The following is a 21,532-nucleotide window of genomic DNA, read 5'->3' as shown; positions in this document are numbered from 1 at the left end:
AATCTGGGATTAGCGTAGGGTCAGTGTTCAAGGTGTTTGATGGTTGGCATGTAGTCAGTTGTCCAAAGTGCCTGTTCCTGTGTTGTATGACGCTCAGCACCTCTCCCTCCTCTTTTACCTCTTACTGTCTTTCACTCTCACATTCTCCCCATCACACCCTAAACACATCGCTTTATATGAATGCCTCATGTTTTACCTTGTGAACTTTCATCAGATGTTACCTATGTCAATGATGTGAACCCTTTCTGTTCTCACTCTGTTGGCATCTGGTGGCAAACAGGAGAACAGAACAGGGCAGAGTTAAGCACAGTGATATTCACATTAGATCAAGAGTGAAAAAGTGCAAAGAAGATTTACTAGGATATTGCCAGGTCTTCAGGAGTTGAGTTACAGGGAAAGATTGAACAGGTTAGGACTTTATTGCTTGGAGCGTAGAAGAATGAAGGGGTTTACAAAATTATGAGGGGTATAGACAGAGTAAATGTAAATAGGTTCTTTCCATTTAGATTAGGAGAGATAAATATGAGAGGACATGGCTTTAGAGTGAAAGGGGAAATGTTTACGGGGAACATTGGGGGAACTTCACTTGGAGAGTGGTGGGATTGTGGAACGAGCTGCCATCTGACATGGTAAATGCAGGCTCACTCCTGCGTTTTAAGAATTGGATATGTATATGGATGGAAGAGGTATGGAGGGTTATGGACCGGATGCAGGCCAATGGGATGAGCGGAATAAAGTTTTGGCAGAGACTAGAAGGGCTGAATGGCCTGTTTTTTGTGCTGTAGTGTTCTATGGTTCTATCACGAATCACAACACAAGCAAGAGTGAATAATTTGTAAAGTTTTGCAGGGAAATAGAATACTAAGCCCCAGAAACTGCATGGCATATATATCTCACTCTGTCCCCCTCCCTCCCCTTCTCTCTGACGCTCGCTCTCTGTACCACATCACCACCCTATTCCAGGAAATCCTCTCACTTATCTCTGTGGGTGAATTTGCATCTGTGGCTTTCAACACCTGATAGACAACAAAAAAATCTCAGTAAGATCAGAGGAAATGAAAGCTTTTTTTCCAGTCCCATGACCACTACCTGAATATTCATCGCTGGTATTGTTGACTTATTTTGTAAATTATAATAATTTTTATGTCTTGCACTGTTGTGCCATCATAAAACATTCTGCACAAATGTCAGTATTAAAAAATCTATTTCTGTTTCTCAGCTCCATTTCTCACCATGGCCTTGTTTTCAAATGTTGCTCAATACCATCCTGTGGCTTTTTACCAGATAGGTTGTCTTTGGGTCTGACACAGAGAGTCTTTCATTCACTCGCTGTCAGCTTCCTCTCACAAACACAACATCAGACTGCTGGAAGCTGGAGCAACAGACAAGATGGTGGAGGTGTTCAACAGGTCAGGCAGCATCTGCAGAGGGAAATGAACAATCAATGTTTCGGGTCAAGACTCTTAATTAATCTATGATCAATTACCTCCTCAGCCACAGGCTGTGTCTGTGTCCATGTTGTCACACTGTACACATGATTGTAATGGACAGAGAGTGAGAGACAGACTGCAGGATTGATCCTTCCACACCAGCACAGTGTCAGATATGCACTTTGTAGAGGAAGGTGGGGTTAGATCAGACTGGCAACGTGGTAATTACAGATATCGTGGGTCAAATGGACTATCCCTGTGCTGTACTGCTTTGTGATTGAGTGACATTAGTGTTTTGTGCATGGAACACATTACACTGACACCACAAACAACAGAAAACCTGCAGATGCTGGAAATCCAAGCAACACACACAAAATTCAAGAGGAACTCAGCAAGCCAGGCAGCTTCTCAGGGTGAAAAAAAAGTCAACATTTTGGCAGGACTGGAGATAAAAAGCTGAGGAGGAGATTTGAAAGGTGGGGGTAGAGGTGAGAGAAACACAAGGCGATAGGTGAAATGTGAAGGGGAAGGGATTACTCAAAGTGCTGTGAAGTTGATTGGTGAAAGAGATAGAAGGCCATGGAAGAAAGAGATAAAGGGGGGTGCAGGGAGGAGCACCAGAAAGAGGTGATGGGCGGGCAAGGAGATAACATGAGAGAGGGAAAAGGGGATGGGAAATGGAGAAGAGGTGATTCTGGGAAGTTTGAGAAATCGATGTTCATGCCATCAGGTTGGAGGGTGCCCAAATGGAATATAGGGTGCTTTTCCTCCAACCGAAGTGTGGCCTTTTCAGGACAGTGGAGAAGGCCATGGATGGACATATCAGGATGGGAATGGGGAGTGGAATTAAAATGGGTGGCCACTGGGAGATACTGCTTGTTCTGGTGGACTGAGCGTAGATGCTTGAAGAAGTTGTCTCCCAATCTTCGTTGGGTCTCATCTATATACAGGAGGCCACACCAAGATCAATGAACATTGTATATGACCCCAACAGACTCACAGGGGAAGTGTCAGCTGACCTAGAAGGACTGTTTGGGGCCTTGAATGGTAGTGAGGATTGAGACGTAGGGACAGATGTAGCACTTGTTCTGCTTGCAAGGAAAAGTGTCAGGAGGGACAAATGGACAATGGAGTAGCGTATGGAGTGAATCCTGCGGAAAGCAGAAAGCGAGGGTAGGGAAAGATGTGTTTAGTGGTAGCATCCAGTTGGAGGTAGCGGAAGTTTTAGAGAATTATGTGCTGGACATAGAGACAAGTGGAACCCTATCCCTGGTAGGGTGGCAAGAGAATGGGGTAAGTGCAGACATGGGTGAAATGGAAGAGAGACAGATGAAGGCAGAGGTGATGGTGGAGGAAGGGAAGCCACTTTCCTTGAAAAAGGAGAACAGCCCCTTCACTCTAGAGTGAAAAGCCTCATTCTGAGAGTAGAAGTGGTGGAGATGGAGGAATTGAGAGTGAGCTAGACCTGAGATTCAATCGATTTTTACACTGGGTTGAATTTGAAAGGACGGGTACAGGTAGATTCGAAAGCGACAGCTTCCAGACCCCAGAGCTGATTAAGTTGATAGAATCCAGAGTTTAGATGACAATTTAGGTCCGGACATGTTGGAAATATTGGTTCCAGGCCCCATGATGGTCCGAGATGACTGAACCTGATACCTGGATGACAATTTAAGGGCCATGCTTAATCGGAAAGGTTGGGTACAGGCTGAATAGAGGCTGCAGGATTTGGATGACGACTTTGGCACCAGGTCAGATTGAAGAGGTCAGGGGCCTGCGGTGAAGAACAGACCTGTTCAGTTTGCTGCTCCACGACACAGATTCGGCTCTGTGCTGAACTGAGGGTCTGGGAACGGACTCTTTGTGGACATCAGATCAGAACTTTATTTGCTTGCGTATATTGTTTATATGATTCGTGGTTTTATTGAACATTGGGTGCTCAATGATTTTTTTTTATAGGTTCTGTTAGGGCTCTTTGTTTCATGGCAACCTGTCAGGAGACAAATCTCAAGGATGTACAACACATACATATTTTGAAATTAAATATACTTTTAATTTTATTTTCAGACCATTCTCTTTAAACTCGAGTGACTGTTGTACATGAAAATCACAGCAGCTGAGTGGTTTCCAATATACTCAAGCCACCCTATCTGGCACCATCAATCATTACATGGGCAAAGTCACTTCAATCACATTTTCCCCCATTCTGATGTTTCATCTGAAAAAGTGAACCTATGAACCATGTCTGCATGTGCTTATGCATCGAGTTGCTGCCACATTATTTGCTGATTAGATATTTGTATTCATCATGGCTATCCTTCGAAGTCGAGGATGATGGTCTTCATTCTGAAGAAGTGGCCCACACAGCGAAGATGCCTGTGCGTGTATTTGTTTAATGAGTACTTGATGTTGCACTCCAAGAAGCATATAATACTTCACAAATCCACCAACTGATTCCAATGCCACAGAAACCACGATGATTGGAGCTGATGAATTTGTTGCAGCCTTTATCCGCCTTCACAGCCATTGAGTTTGAAGTAACTTCATCCGCCTGTTCCACCGTTGAGGTCTTGGTTGGATTGTTCTTTGTCGGGGACCTCACCCTCGTCCTTACCGCCATGGGTGACCCTACCAGGAGCATAGCTCCAGATGGCATTGCTCTCGGGATCACAGGACCACACGTGCTTCTCCACCACGACAAGGTGACAATCCACAGGGAAGATTGTCAAATAATGCAAATAATGCATTATTTGCATTAATGAACAGATGTACCAAATAAAGTGGCCACTGAGTGTGTGGAAAACAAGACACTACAAGCGTATTGTTTGGACAACATTATAAACGTGAAGAATGCAATGTACTGTAGTATATTTCATGGATATATTTTGCAAATAAAGTTTACATGTCAGATTTTTGAAAACTCTACCCGGATTGAATTTGAGATGAGCAGAGTACAGAGGGACTGAAGTGTTCTTTCGAATGAAACACTATAAAGTGAGTATGAAGCTGAAGCAAGCAATCAGGAAGGTAAAGGATATTTTGCAATTATTGTGAGGGGTTAGAGTTTAGAGAACTAATGTCACACAAAGGAGGTTGTGTGAACACAACTGAAACATTACGTCCAGCATTGGTACCCTTATTTAAACAAAAGTACAGACTAGCATTGAAGGTGGATGAGAAGAGATCCACTCAGCTGAATCCTGGGATGAGAAGGCTGTATTTCCCTGAGGGGCTAAAAGTTTTAGACCTGTATAGTTTGGAATTTGGAGTAATGAGGGGTGATTTTATCGTTATGTACCCCAAGGGTTCATATTTTCTATGGACTATACCTTTAAAGAGAGAGAGTGTTGTACAACACAAACACCTTGTTATTGAGAGAGAGTGAGGCGAAGACTGCTTTGAGATGGTGTTATGGTTTCTCTGCAGTATGTTTACACTTTTGCAAGGACACTGCCAGCTTGTGTGTTCCTATACAGAGGGAAGGGAGGAGCTACTTGATGGACAGCTGGTGTTCAGCATGGTGAGATAAATAGAAGGTCAGCTGATAGACTGAAAGACACATGGTTTTGGACACGGGATGAGCTTTGCTGAGCCCGCAGAAAGGTGGGTTTTTAGAGGATTGATCAGTGGCTCTCGCAGTGTGGAAAGGGTGTTACTGGTGGGGAGTTATTTCTGTGTCCAACCCTCACCTGGGTTGATAACTCACCCACAGCAGACGGTCTCCTTTTTTGTGGTCACATTCGGTGACTTTAAAGGAAGAGAAGAGGGGAGACGAAGGTTTGAAACAGAAGAAACCAAGTGACAAAGACTTGGACTCTCTAAGTAGCCCATAAGGGTGAGTTTGAGTTCCATTCGAATTTGAAGGTGTGACTGCCATGTAGTGAATCCACAGGAGTGGGTTCTCTGGTGAGGGGAGTACCTTTGTGAATACCACTTGTGTGTTACCCTTGTTTGGGTGTGGTAGTTCACTGAAGAAAGGCACCTCCGTGGCAAATCACTGTTGAAGTTATTTCCTATGTTGTGGAAATGGATAAGTGGCAATCATGTTGTGTGTTTGGGGTTGGTTCCCTTGAAGAGGGTCCCCTTAGTGATAAGCCACTGTTGGTGATAATCCATATGTGGATTCTGTTTGAGTACCCTGTGGCCACCACTTTGGAATGGCCCTTAGCTGAATTCGGGTGTGGGTCCACTTGTGACATGGCTTCGGGCTCAAGTTCGGCAGGGCAGCGGTGGGCGATGCCAAGGCCGCCAGTGAGATCAAACTGGAGGAGAGGCTGTACTCGGTGCTGTCGCAAGAGGAAGATGGAGGTGCATAGCCACCAACCCCGGATTCGGGACGGCACCCACTGACTGACTGACCACCTGTGTTGAAAGGATATTCGTTGAAGATCACTGTCAGTGATACTTCATGTGTGGAATGGAACAACATCAGGGATAAAACCTACCATTGCTCTTTTGTATTGCTGTCGTGGAATCTGTGGAATATCAATGTAATTGCCTTCTCTCAACATTTACCCTGGATTACAAATATCTCTCTCCATCACTACTCAACTCAACACCACGAAATGAACTGAACTTTACTCATCATCGTAAGACTGTATCGATTTACCCTGAGGCTTGAAGAAGCCTGGTTTCTACATTTCCACACTTCTATACATATAATCTCTGTTAACCTGTTTAATATATCTGAACTTAAATGACTGTATTGCATAGTTACTAATAAATAATATTAGTGCCAAACTCCAAAGTGTTTTCTGTTTCTGCTGGTTCTTTAACCCGTTACGGGGTATGTGATATAAAATATTGAAAGTTCCAGAGGGAGATGACAGTGTGGAGGTTCAGAAGTTCTCAGCAGAGGGTACGACTCACATAAGGGGGAGTGGTAACAAGTTGTGTGGTCATTTAAAAGTGATGTACACAGTATTTCTTCTCACAGTGTTAAACACTGGGGTTAGTGAAGGAATGGACATTTGATAGGTTTCTGGAGCTGGCTCAGGAGAGGAGTTGAGGCCAGGGGCAAATACCCCGGATCGATTAGAGAAGTGGGTCAGCATTGAGGAGACCGGTGACCCAGTCAAGCTCCTGATCTGTGTGGAGGTGCAAGTGTCTCATGATGTACTTCAAGAGCAGAGGGACACGATGGGCAGTGTTGTAGAATTTAAATCACAATAATCGTGAAAGGGATAGGGCAGCAGTGATTACTCAGTGGAGTGTAAGACCAGGTGAAACGTTCAGCCTCCCAGTCTCAACGCCATTTCTCACCTCAGCCTGGTTTCCATCTGTTGGTCAGTGTTCCCCTGTGGCTCCTCACCAGACGTTGTCTCTGCGTTTGACAAGAGTCCATCACTCTCAGTCTGATACCTTCCTGTAACAGACACGTCATCAGTGGTCTCTGACCATTGGAACTCTGCCCACCTCAGATCCTCAAGTCCATCCCTCACTTGAGAGAGCTCACTCAGTCTGTACCTCATCCTAAGAAGCTCCCTCAAAAACCTTCCCTCTACCTCAGGACCTTCCTCATCATTAAAACATCCCTCTACCTGAGGACCTCCTTCGATTACCATGAGCTCCCTCATTAATCCTAAATTAGACCCTCACCCTCAATCCCTTGCTCGGCCCATGTCTCTCACTGCATGACAGGAGCTCCGACATCCCAGATGCGGAGCTTGGAGTAGGAGTGAAAGAGAGGGAGAGCATGAGGGGAGTGAGCTTTGGTCACAATGAGGATCCAGGTGTCCCTGCAAATTCTCTGTTCCCAGAGGAACTGAGGAGGTCGGTTCCCTCAGTCTATCACATCTTAAGAAATTCCCTAACCTCAGACCCTCCCCCCATTTGCACGCTGGGCAGGTTAGCTGACCAATGAATAAGGGCCTCCACCTCCCTCATTCTCTCACCTCAGACACACTTTTCAGAATGTCCACCTCAGGGATGACCCTCAGTCCGTGTATACACAAGGGAGCGAACTGACCTTGGAGCTCCCTCATCTCAGACATTCTTCCACGCACCGGTCCTTCACTAAACACCGGACACTCCCTCATCTCAGACTCCCTCCCTCCCCCGAGACCCTCATTAAACACCAGACACTCCCTCACCTCAGACTCTCACCATTCCCCGAGACCCTCAGTAAACACCGGACACTCTCTCACCTCAGACTCCCTCCCTCCCCCGAGACCCTCACTAAACACCGGACACTCCCTCACCTCAGACTCTCTCCCTCCCCCGAGACCCTCACTAAACACCGGACACTCCCTCAGCTCAGACTCTCTCCCTCCCCAGAGACCCTCACTAAACACCGGACACTCCCTCACCTCAGACTCTCTCCAGCCCCCGAGACCCTCACTAAACACCAGACACTCCCTCACCTCAGACTCTCTCCCTCCCCCGAGACCCTCACTAAACACCAGAGACTCCCACAGGTCAGACTCTCTCCCTCCCCCAAGACCCTCAAGAAACACCGGACACTCCCTCACCTCAGACTCTCTCCCTCCCCCGAGACCCTCACTAAACACCGGACACTCTCTCCCCTCAGACTCCCTCCGTCCCCCGAGACCCTCACTAAACACCGGACACTCCCTCACCTCAGACTCTCTCCCTCCCCCGAGACCCTCACAACACACCGGACACTCCCTCCCCTCAGACTCTCTGCCTCCCCCGAGACCCTCACTAAACACCGGACACTCTCTCACCTCAGACTCTCTCCCTCCCCCGAGACCCACACTAAACACCGGACACTCCCTCACCTCAGACTCTCTCCCTCCCCCGAGACCCTCATTAAACACCAGACACTCCCTCACCTCAGACTCTCTCCCCCCTCCCCCCCGAGACCCTCACTAAACACCGGACACTCCCTCACCTCAGACTCTCTCCCTCCCCCGAGACCCTCACTACACACCTGACACTCCCTCACCTCAAACTCTCTCCCTTCCCCGAGACCCTCACTAAATACCGGACAGTCCCTCACCTCAGACTCTCTCCCCCCTCCCGCCCGAGACCCTCACTAAACACCGGACACTCCCTCACCTCAGACTCTCTCCCTCCCCCGAGACCCTCACTAAACACCGGACACTCCCTCGCCTCAGACTCTATCCTCTCCCGAGACCCTCATTAAACACCAGACACTCCCTCACCTCAGACTCTCTCCCCCCTCCCCCCCGAGACCCTCACTAAACACCGGACACTCCCTCACCTCAGACTCTCTACCTCCCCCGAGACCCTCACTACACACCTGGCACTCCCTCACCTCAGACTTTCTCCCTTCCCCGAGACCCTCACTAAACACCGGACAGTCCCTCACCTCAGACTCTCTCCCTCCCCCGAGACCCTCACTAAACACCAGACACTCCCTCACCTCAGACTCTCTCCCTCCCCCGGGACCCTCTCTAAACACCGGACACTCCCTCACCTCAGACTCTCTCCCTCCCCCGGGACCCTCTCTAAACACCGGACACTCCCTCACCTCAGACTCTCTCCCACCCCCGAGACCCTCATTAAACACCAGACACTCCCTCACCTCAGACTCTCTCCCCCCTCCCCCCCGAGACCCTCACTAAACACCGGACACTCCCTCACCTCAGACTCTCTCCCTCCCCCGAAACCCTCACTAAAGACCGGACACTCCCTCACCTCAGACTCTCTCCCTCCCCAGAGATCCTCCCTAAACACCGGACAATGCCTCACCTCAGACTCTCTCCCTCCCCCGAGACCCTCATTAAACACCGGACACTCCCTCACCTCAGTCTCCCCCCTCCCCCCCGAGACCCTCACTAAACACCGGACACTCCCTCACCTCAGACTCTCTCCATCCCCCGAGACCCTCACTACACACCGGACACTCCCTCACCTCAGACTCTCTCCATCCCCCGAGACCCTCACTACACACCCGACAGTCCCTCACCTCAGACTCTCTCCCTCCCCCCGAGACCCTCACTAAACACCGGACACTCCCTCACCTCAGACTCTCTCCCTCCCCCCGAGACCCTCATTAAACACCAGACACTCCCTCACCTCAGACTCTCTCCCACCCCCCGAGACCCTCACTAAACACCGGACACTCCCTCACCTCAGACTCTCTCCCTCCCCCGAGACCCTCACTACACACCGGACACTCCCTCACCTCAGACTCTCTCCCTCCCCCGAGACCCTCACTACACACCGCACACTCCCTCACCTCAGACTCTCTTCCTCCCCCGAGACCCTCACTGAACACCGGACACTCCCTCACCTCAGACTCTCTCCCTCCCCCCGAGACCCTCACTAAACACCAGACACTCCCTCACCTCAGACTCTCTCCCTCCCCCGAGACCCTCACTAAACACCGGACACTCCCTCCCCTCAGACTCTCCCCCTCCCCCGAGACCCTCACTACACACCAGACACTCCCTCTCCTCAGACTCTCTTCCTCCCCGAGACCCTCAGTAAACACCGGACACTCCCTCACCTCAGACTCTCTCCCTCCCCCGAGACCCTCACTAAACACCGGACACCCCTTCACCTCAGACTCTCTCCCTCCCGTCGAGACCCTCACTAAACACCGGACACTCCCTCACCTCAGACTCTCTCCCTCCCCCGAGACCCTCACTACACACCGGACACTCCCTCACCTCAGACTCTCTCCCTCCCCCGAGACCCTCACTTCACACCGGACACTCTCTCACCTCAGACTCTCTCTCTCCCCCGAGACCCTCACTAAACACCAGACACTCCCTCACCTCAGACTCTCTCCCTCCCCCCGAGACCCTCACTAAACACCGGACACTCCCTCACCTCAGACTCTCACCCTCCCCCGAGACCCTCACTAAACAGCGGACACTCCCTCACCTCAGACTCTCTCCCCCCTCACGAGACCCTCACTAAACACCGGACACTCCCTCACCTCAGACTCTCTCCCTCCCCCGAGACCCTCACTACACACCGGATACTCCCTCACCTCAGACTCTCTCCCTCCCCCCGAGACCCTCACAAAACACCGGACACTCCCTCACCTCAGACTCTCTCCCTCCCCCGAGACCCTCACTAAACACCGGACACCCCTTCACCTCAGACTCTCTCCCTCCCGTCGAGACCCTCACTAAACACCGGACACTCCCTCACCTCAGACTCTCTCCCTCCCCCGAGACCCTCACTACACACCGGACACTCCCTCACCTCAGACTCTCTCCCTCCCCCGAGACCCTCACTTCACACCGGACACTCTCTCACCTCAGACTCTCTCTCTCCCCCGAGACCCTCACTAAACACCAGACACTCCCTCACCTCAGACTCTCTCCCTCCCCCCGAGACCCTCACTAAACACCGGACACTCCCTCACCTCAGACTCTCACCCTCCCCCGAGACCCTCACTAAACAGCGGACACTCCCTCACCTCAGACTCTCTCCCCCCTCACGAGACCCTCACTAAACACCGGACACTCCCTCACCTCAGACTCTCTCCCTCCCCGAGACCCTCACTACACACCGGATACTCCCTCACCTCAGACTCTCTCCCTCCCCCCGAGACCCTCACAAAACACCGGACACTCCCTCACCTCAGACTCTCTCCCTCCTCCGAGACCCTCACAGAACACCGGACACTCCCTCACCTCAGACTCTCTCCCTCCCCCCGAGACCCTCACTAAACACCGGACACTCCCTCACCTCAGACTCTCTCCCTCCCCCGAGACCCTCACTAAACACCGGACACTCCCTCACCTCAGACTCTCTGCCTCCCCCGAGTCCCTCATTAAACACCAGACACTCCCTCACCTCAGACTCTCTCCCCCCTCACGAGACCCTCACTACACACCGGACACTCCCTCACCTCAGACTCTCTCCCTCCCCCGAGACCCTCACTAAACACCGGACACTCCCTCACCTCACACTCTCTCCCTCCCCCGAGACCCTCACTACACACCGGACACTCCCTCACCTCAGACTCTCTCCCTCCCCCGAGACCCTCACTAAACACCGGACACTCCCTCACCTCAGACTCTCTCCCTCCCCCGAGACCCTCACTACACACCGGACACTCCCTCACCTCAGACTCTCTCCCTCCCCCGAGACCCTCACTTCACACCGGACACTCTCTCACCTCAGACTCTCTCCCCCCTCACGAGACCCTCACTAAACACCGGACACTCCCTCACCTCAGACTCTCTCCCTCCCCGAGACCCTCACTACACACCGGATACTCCCTCACCTCAGACTCTCTCCCTCCCCCCGAGACCCTCACAAAACACCGGACACTCCCTCACCTCAGACTCTCTCCCTCCCCCGAGACCCTCACTAAACACCGGACACCCCTTCACCTCAGACTCTCTCCCTCCCGTCGAGACCCTCACTAAACACCGGACACTCCCTCACCTCAGACTCTCTCCCTCCCCCGAGACCCTCACTACACACCGGACACTCCCTCACCTCAGACTCTCTCCCTCCCCCGAGACCCTCACTTCACACCGGACACTCTCTCACCTCAGACTCTCTCTCTCCCCCGAGACCCTCACTAAACACCAGACACTCCCTCACCTCAGACTCTCTCCCTCCCCCCGAGACCCTCACTAAACACCGGACACTCCCTCACCTCAGACTCTCACCCTCCCCCGAGACCCTCACTAAACAGCGGACACTCCCTCACCTCAGACTCTCTCCCCCCTCACGAGACCCTCACTAAACACCGGACACTCCCTCACCTCAGACTCTCTCCCTCCCCCGAGACCCTCACTACACACCGGATACTCCCTCACCTCAGACTCTCTCCCTCCCCCCGAGACCCTCACAAAACACCGGACACTCCCTCACCTCAGACTCTCTCCCTCCTCCGAGACCCTCACAGAACACCGGACACTCCCTCACCTCAGACTCTCTCCCTCCCCCCGAGACCCTCACTAAACACCGGACACTCTCTCACCTCAGACTCTCTCTCTCCCCCGAGACCCTCACTAAACACCGGACACTCCCTCACCTCAGACTCTCTCCCTCCCCCGAGACCCTCACTACACACCGGACACTCCCTCACCTCAGACTCTCTCCTCCCCCGAGACCCTCACTTCACACCGGACACTCTCTCACCTCAGACTCTCTCTCTCCCCCGAGACCCTCACTAAACACCAGACACTCCCTCACCTCAGACTCTCTCCCTTCCCCGAGACCCTCACTAAACACCGGACACTCCCTCACCTCAGACTCTCTCCCTCCCCCCGAGACCCTCACTAAACACCGGACACTCCCTCACCTCAGACTCTCACCCTCCCCGAGACCCTCACTAAACAGCGGACACTCCCTCACCTCAGACTCTCTCCCCCGTCACGAGACCCTCACTAAACACCGGACACTCCCTCACCTCAGACTCTCTCCCTCCCCCGAGACCCTCACTACACACCGGATACTCCCTCACCTCAGACTCTCTCCCTCCCCCCGAGACCCTCACAAAACACCGGACACTCCCTCACCTCAGACTCTCTCCCTCCTCCGAGACCCTCACAGAACACCGGACACTCCCTCACCTCAGACTCTCTCCCTCCCCCCGAGACCCTCACTAAACACCGGACACTCCCTCACCTCAGACTCTCTCCCTCCCCCGAGACCCTCACTAAACACCGGACACTCCCTCACCTCAGACTCTCTCCCTCCCCCGAGACCCTCATTAAACACCAGACACTCCCTCACCTCAGACTCTCTCCCCCCTCACGAGACCCTCACTACACACCGGACACTCCCTCACCTCAGACTCTCTCCCTTCCCCGAGACCCTCACTAAACACCGGACACTCCCTCACCTCACACTCTCTCCCTCCCCCCGAGACCCTCACTAAACACCAGACACTCCCTCACCTCAGACTCTCTGCCTCCCCCGAGTCCCTCATTAAACACCAGACACTCCCTCACCTCAGACTCTCTCCCCCCTCACGAGACCCTCACTACACACCGGACACTCCCTCACCTCAGACTCTCTCCCTCCCCCGAGACCCTCACTAAACACCGGACACTCCCTCACCTCAGACTCTCTCCCTCCCCCGAGACCCTCACTACACACCGGACACTCCCTCACCTCAGACTCTCTCCCTCCCCCGAGACCCTCACTAAACACCGGACACTCCCTCACCTCAGACTCTCTCCCTTCCCCGAGACACTCACTACACACTGGACACTCCCTCACCTCACACTCTCTCCCTCCCCTCGAGACCCTCACTAAACACCGGACACTCCCTCACCTCAGACTCTCTCCCTCCCCCGAGACCCTCACTGAACACCGGACACTCCCTCACCTCAGACTCTCTCCCTCCCCCCGAGACCCTCACTAAACACCAGACACTCCCTCACCTCAGACTCTCTCCCTCCCCCGAGACCCTCACTAAACACCGGACACTCCCTCCCCTCAGACTCTCCCCCTCCCCCGAGACACTCACTACACACCAGACACTCCCTCTCCTCAGACTCTCTCCCTCCCCGAGACCCTCAGTAAACACCGGACACTCCCTCACCTCAGACTCTCTCCCTCCCCCGAGACCCTCACTAAACACCGGACACCCCTTCACCTCAGACTCTCTCCCTCCCGTCGAGACCCTCACTAAACACCGGACACTCCCTCACCTCAGACTCTCTCCCTCCCCCGAGACCCTCACTACACACCGGACACTCCCTCACCTCAGACTCTCTCCCTCCCCCGAGACCCTCACTTCACACCGGACACTCTCTCACCTCAGACTCTCTCTCTCCCCCGAGACCCTCACTAAACACCAGACACTCCCTCACCTCAGACTCTCTCCCTCCCCCGAGACCCTCACTAAACACCGGACACTCCCTCACCTCAGACTCTCTCCCTCCCCCCGAGACCCTCACTAAACACCGGACACTCCCTCACCTCAGACTCTCACCCTCCCCCGAGACCCTCACTAAACAGCGGACACTCCCTCACCTCAGACTCTCTCCCCCCTCACGAGACCCTCACTAAACACCGGACACTCCCTCACCTCAGACTCTCTCCCTCCCCCGAGACCCTCACTACACACCGGATACTCCCTCACCTCAGACTCTCTCCCTCCCCCCGAGACCCTCACAAAACACCGGACACTCCCTCACCTCAGACTCTCTCCCTCCTCCGAGACCCTCACTGAACACCGGACACTCCCTCACCTCAGACTCTCTCCCTCCCCCCGAGACCCTCACTAAACACCGGACACTCCCTCACCTCAGACTCTCTCCCTCCCCCGAGACCCTCACTAAACACCGGACACTCCCTCACCTCAGACTCTCTCCCTCCCCCGAGACCCTCATTAAACACCAGACACTCCCTCACCTCAGACTCTCTCCCCCCTCACGAGACCCTCACTACACACCGGACACTCCCTCACCTCAGACTCTCTCCCTCCCCCCGAGACCCTCACAAAACACCGGACACTCCCTCACCTCAGACTCTCTCCCTCCCCCGAGACCCTCACTAAACACCGGACACCCCTTCACCTCAGACTCTCTCCCTCCCGTCGAGACCCTCACTAAACACCGGACACTCCCTCACCTCAGACTCTCTCCCTCCCCCGAGACCCTCACTACACACCGGACACTCCCTCACCTCAGACTCTCTCCCTCCCCCGAGACCCTCACTTCACACCGGACACTCTCTCACCTCAGACTCTCTCTCTCCCCCGAGACCCTCACTAAACACCAGACACTCCCTCACCTCAGACTCTCTCCCTCCCCCCGAGACCCTCACTAAACACCGGACACTCCCTCACCTCAGACTCTCACCCTCCCCCGAGACCCTCACTAAACAGCGGACACTCCCTCACCTCAGACTCTCTCCCCCCTCACGAGACCCTCACTAAACACCGGACACTCCCTCACCTCAGACTCTCTCCCTCCCCCGAGACCCTCACTACACACCGGATACTCCCTCACCTCAGACTCTCTCCCTCCCCCCGAGACCCTCACAAAACACCGGACACTCCCTCACCTCAGACTCTCTCCCTCCTCCGAGACCCTCACAGAACACCGGACACTCCCTCACCTCAGACTCTCTCCCTCCCCCCGAGACCCTCACTAAACACCGGACACTCCCTCACCTCAGACTCTCTCCCTCCCCCGAGACCCTCACTAAACACCGGACACTCCCTCACCTCAGACTCTCTGCCTCCCCCGAGTCCCTCATTAAACACCAGACACTCCCTCACCTCAGACTCTCTCCCCCCTCACGAGACCCTCACTACACACCGGACACTCCCTCACCTCAGACTCTCTCCCTCCCCCGAGACACTCACTAAACACCGGACACTCCCTCACCTCACACTCTCTCCCTCCCCCGAGACCCTCACTACACACCGGACACTCCCTCACCTCAGACTCTCTCCCTCCCCCGAGACCCTCACTAAACACCGGACACTCCCTCACCTCAGACTCTCTCCCTCCCCCGAGACCCTCACTACACACCGGACACTCCCTCACCTCAGACTCTCTCCCTCCCCCGAGACCCTCACTTCACACCGGACACTCTCTCACCTCAGACTCTCTCCCCCCTCACGAGACCCTCACTAAACACCGGACACTCCCTCACCTCAGACTCTCTCCCTCCCCCGAGACCCTCACTACACACCGGATACTCCCTCACCTCAGACTCTCTCCCTCCCCCCGAGACCCTCACAAAACACCGGACACTCCCTCACCTCAGACTCTCTCCCTCCCCCGAGACCCTCACTAAACACCGGACACCCCTTCACCTCAGACTCTCTCCCTCCCGTCGAGACCCTCACTAAACACCGGACACTCCCTCACCTCAGACTCTCTCCCTCCCCCGAGACCCTCACTACACACCGGACACTCCCTCACCTCAGACTCTCTCCCTCCCCCGAGACCCTCACTTCACACCGGACACTCTCTCACCTCAGACTCTCTCTCTCCCCCGAGACCCTCACTAAACACCAGACACTCCCTCACCTCAGACTCTCTCCCTCCCCCCGAGACCCTCACTAAACACCGGACACTCCCTCACCTCAGACTCTCACCCTCCCCCGAGACCCTCACTAAACAGCGGACACTCCCTCACCTCAGACTCTCTCCCCCCTCACGAGACCCTCACTAAACACCGGACACTCCCTCACCTCAGACTCTCTCCCTCCCCCGAGACCCTCACTACACACCGGATACTCCCTCACCTCAGACTCTCTCCCTCCCCCCGAGACCCTCACAAAACACCGGACACTCCCTCACCTCAGACTCTCTCCCTCCTCCGAGACCCTCACAGAACACCGGACACTCCCTCACCTCAGACTCTCTCCCTCCCCCCGAGACCCTCACTAAACACCGGACACTCTCTCACCTCAGACTCTCTCTCTCCCCCGAGACCCTCACTAAACACCGGACACTCCCTCACCTCAGACTCTCTCCCTCCCCCGAGACCCTCACTACACACCGGACACTCCCTCACCTCAGACTCTCTCCCTCCCCCGAGACCCTCACTTCACACCGGACACTCTCTCACCTCAGACTCTCTCTCTCCCCCGAGACCCTCACTAAACACCAGACACTCCCTCACCTCAGACTCTCTCCCTTCCCCGAGACCCTCACTAAACACCGGACACTCCCTCACCTCAGACTCTCTCCCTCCCCCCGAGACCCTCACTAAACACCGGACACTCCCTCACCTCAGACTCTCACCCTCCCCCGAGACCCTCACTAAACAGCGGACACTCCCTCACCTCAGACTCTCTCCCCCGTCACGAGACCCTCACTAAACACCGGACACTCCCTCACCTCAGACTCTCTCCCTCCCCCGAGACCCTCACTACACACCGGATACTCCCTCACCTCAGACTCTCTCCCTCCCCCCGAGACCCTCACAAAACACCGGACACTCCCTCACCTCAGACTCTCTCCCTCCTCCGAGACCCTCACAGAACACCGGACACTCCCTCACCTCAGACTCTCTCCCTCCCCCCGAGACCCTCACTAAACACCGGACACTCCCTCACCTCAGACTCTCTCCCTCCCCCGAGACCCTCACTAAACACCGGACACTCCCTCACCTCAGACTCTCTCCCTCCCCCGAGACCCTCATTAAACACCAGACACTCCCTCACCTCAGACTCTCTCCCCCCTCACGAGACCCTCACTACACACCGGACACTCCCTCACCTCAGACTCTCTCCCTTCCCCGAGACCCTCACTAAACACCGGACACTCCCTCACCTCACACTCTCTCCCTCCCCCCGAGACCCTCACTAAACACCAGACACTCCCTCACCTCAGACTCTCTGCCTCCCCCGAGTCCCTCATTAAACACCAGACACTCCCTCACCTCAGACTCTCTCCCCCCTCACGAGACCCTCACTACACACCGGACACTCCCTCACCTCAGACTCTCTCCCTCCCCCGAGACCCTCACTAAACACCGGACACTCCCTCACCTCAGACTCTCTCCCTCCCCCGAGACCCTCACTACACACCGGACACTCCCTCACCTCAGACTCTCTCCCTCCCCCGAGACCCTCACTAAACACCGGACACTCCCTCACCTCAGACTCTCTCCCTTCCCCGAGACACTCACTACACACTGGACACTCCCTCACCTCACACTCTCTCCCTCCCCTCGAGACCCTCACTAAACACCGGACACTCCCTCACCTCAGACTCTCTCCCTCCCCCGAGACCCTCACTGAACACCGGACACTCCCTCACCTCAGACTCTCTCCCTCCCCCCGAGACCCTCACTAAACACCAGACACTCCCTCACCTCAGACTCTCTCCCTCCCCCGAGACCCTCACTAAACACCGGACACTCCCTCCCCTCAGACTCTCCCCCTCCCCCGAGACACTCACTACACACCAGACACTCCCTCTCCTCAGACTCTCTCCCTCCCCGAGACCCTCAGTAAACACCGGACACTCCCTCACCTCAGACTCTCTCCCTCCCCCGAGACCCTCACTAAACACCGGACACCCCTTCACCTCAGACTCTCTCCCTCCCGTCGAGACCCTCACTAAACACCGGACACTCCCTCACCTCAGACTCTCTCCCTCCCCCGAGACCCTCACTACACACCGGACACTCCCTCACCTCAGACTCTCTCCCTCCCCCGAGACCCTCACTTCACACCGGACACTCTCTCACCTCAGACTCTCTCTCTCCCCCGAGACCCTCACTAAACACCAGACACTCCCTCACCTCAGACTCTCTCCCTCCCCCGAGACCCTCACTAAACACCGGACACTCCCTCACCTCAGACTCTCTCCCTCCCCCCGAGACCCTCACTAAACACCGGACACTCCCTCACCTCAGACTCTCACCCTCCCCCGAGACCCTCACTAAACAGCGGACACTCCCTCACCTCAGACTCTCTCCCCCCTCACGAGACCCTCACTAAACACCGGACACTCCCTCACCTCAGACTCTCTCCCTCCCCCGAGACCCTCACTACACACCGGATACTCCCTCACCTCAGACTCTCTCCCTCCCCCCGAGACCCTCACAAAACACCGGACACTCCCTCACCTCAGACTCTCTCCCTCCTCCGAGACCCTCACTGAACACCGGACACTCCCTCACCTCAGACTCTCTCCCTCCCCCCGAGACCCTCACTAAACACCGGACACTCCCTCACCTCAGACTCTCTCCCTCCCCCGAGACCCTCACTAAACACCGGACACTCCCTCACCTCAGACTCTCTCCCTCCCCCGAGACCCTCATTAAACACCAGACACTCCCTCACCTCAGACTCTCTCCCCCCTCACGAGACCCTCACTACACACCGGACACTCCCTCACCTCAGACTCTCTCCCTCCCCCGAGACCCTCACTAAACACCGGACACTCCCTCACCTCAGACTCTCTCCCTCCCCCGAGACCCTCACTACACACCGGACACTCCCTCACCTCAGACTCTCTCCCTCCCCCGAGACCCTCACTAAACACCGGACACTCCCTCACCTCAGACTCTCTCCCTTCCCCGAGACACTCACTACACACCGGACACTCCCTCACCTCACACTCTCTCCCTCCCCTCGAGACCCTCACTAAACACCGGACACTCCCTCACCTCAGACTCTCTCCCTCCCCCGAGACCCTCACTACACACCGGACACTCCCTCACCTCAGACTCTCTCCCTCCCCCGAGACCCTCACTCCACACCGGACACTCCCTCCCCTCAGACTCTCTCCCCTCCCCCGAGACCCTCACTACACACCGGACACTCTCTCACCTCAGACTCTCTCTCTCCCCCGAGACCCTCACTAAACACCGGACACTTCCTCACCTCAGACTCTCTCCCTCCCCCGAGACCCTCACTAAACACCGGACATTCCCTCAGCTCAGACTCTCTCCCTCCCCCCGAGACCCTCACTAAACACCTTACACTCCCTCACCTCAGACTCTCTCCCTCCCCCGAGACCCTCACTACACACTGGATACTCCCTCACCTCAGACTCTCTCCCTCCCCCCGAGACCCTCACTAAACACCGGACACTCCCTCACCTCAGACTCTCTCCCTCCTCCGAGACCCTCACTAAGCACCGGACACTCCCTCACCTCAGACTCTCTCCCTCCCCCGAGACCCTCACTAAACACCAGACACTCCCTCCCCTCAGACTCTCTCCCTCCCCCGAGACCCTCACTAAACACCGGACACTCCCTCACCTCAGTCTCTCTCCCTCCCCCAAGACCCTCATTAAACACCAGACACTCCCTCACCTCAGACTCTCTCCCCCCTCACGAGACCCTCACTACACACCGGACACTCCCTCACCTCAGACTCTCTCCCTTCCCCGAGACCCTCACTAAACACCGGACACTCGCTGACCTCACACTCTCTCCCTCCCCCCGAGACCCTCACTAAACACCGGACACTCCCTCACCTCAGACTCTCTCCCTCCCCCCGAGACCATCACTAAACACCGGACACTCCCTCACCTCAGACTCTCTCCCTCCTCCGAGACCCTCACTGAACACCGGACACTCCCTCACCTCAGACTCTCTCCCTCCCCCGAGACCCTCACTAAACACCAGACACTCCCTCCCCTCAGACTCTCTCCCTCCCCCGAGACCCTCACTACACACCGGACACTCCCTCACCTCAGACTCTCTCCCTCCCCCGAGTCCCGCATTAAACACCAGACACTCCCTCACCTCAGACTCTCTCCCCCCTCACGAGACCCTCACTACACACCGGACACTCCCTCACCTCAGACTCTCTCCCTCCCCCGAGACCCTCACTAAACACCGGACACTCCCTCACCTCAGACTCTCTCCCTCCCCCGAGACCCTCACTACACACCGGACACTCCCTCACCTCAGACTCTCTCCCTCCCCCGAGACCCTCACTAAACACCGGACACTCCCTCACCTCAGACTCTCTCCCTTCCCCGAGACCCTCACTACACACCGGACACTCCCTCACCTCACACTCTCTCCCTCCCCTCGAGACCCTCACTAAACACCGGACACTCCCTCACCTCAGACTCTCTCCCTCCCCCGAGACCCTCACTACACACCGGACACTCCCTCACCTCAGACTCTCTCCCTCCCCCGAGACCCTCACTACACACCGGACACTCCCTCCCCTCAGACTCTCTCCCCTCCCCCGAGACCCTCACTGCACACTGGACACTCTCTCACCTCAGACTCTCTCTCTCCCCCGAGACCCTCACTAAACACCGGACACTTCCTCACCTCAGACTCTCTCCCTCCCCCGAGACCCTCACTAAACACCGGACACTCCCTCACCTCAGACTCTCTCCCTCCCCCCGAGACCCTCACTAAACACCTTACACTCCCTCACCTCAGACTCTCTCCCTCCCCCGAGACCCTCACTACACACCGGATACTCCCTCACCTCAGACTCTCTCCCTCCCCCCGAGACCCTCACTAAACACCGGACACTCCCTCACCTCAGACTCTCTCCCTCCCCCGAGACCCTCACTAAACACCAGACACTCCCTCCCCTCAGACTCTCTCCCTCCCCCGAGACCCTCACTACACACTGGACACTCCCTCACCTCAGACACTCTCCCTCCCCCCGAGACCCTCACTAAACACCGGACACTCCCTCACCTCAGACTCTCTCCCTCCCCCGAGACCCTCATTAAACACCAGACACTCCCTCACCTCAGACTCTCTCCCCCCTCACGAGACCCTCACTACACACC

General features: G+C 55.3%; 1 long non-coding RNA gene across 1 annotated transcript in view; it reads right to left on the bottom strand.

Annotated features, from left to right (window-relative positions):
• Positions 1-1,214: 1,214 nt before the first annotated feature.
• The window catches only part of LOC140206912 (uncharacterized), a 31,739-nt gene continuing 11,421 nt past the window's right edge, over positions 1,215-21,532 (bottom strand). The window contains exons 2-3 of the long non-coding RNA XR_011888424.1: positions 6,693-6,795; positions 1,215-1,421 (exon numbers count right to left, since the gene is read on the bottom strand). This is a non-coding gene — a long non-coding RNA (uncharacterized lncRNA). The remainder of the gene's footprint in view (positions 1,422-6,692; positions 6,796-21,532) is intronic.

This window comes from Mobula birostris, chromosome 13 (genome assembly GCF_030028105.1).
Source record: "Mobula birostris isolate sMobBir1 chromosome 13, sMobBir1.hap1, whole genome shotgun sequence".
Classification (NCBI taxonomy): domain Eukaryota; kingdom Metazoa; phylum Chordata; class Chondrichthyes; order Myliobatiformes; family Myliobatidae; genus Mobula; species Mobula birostris.
Note: the sequence above shows the minus strand (reverse complement) of the source record. Positions and strands in the feature narration are given on the sequence as shown.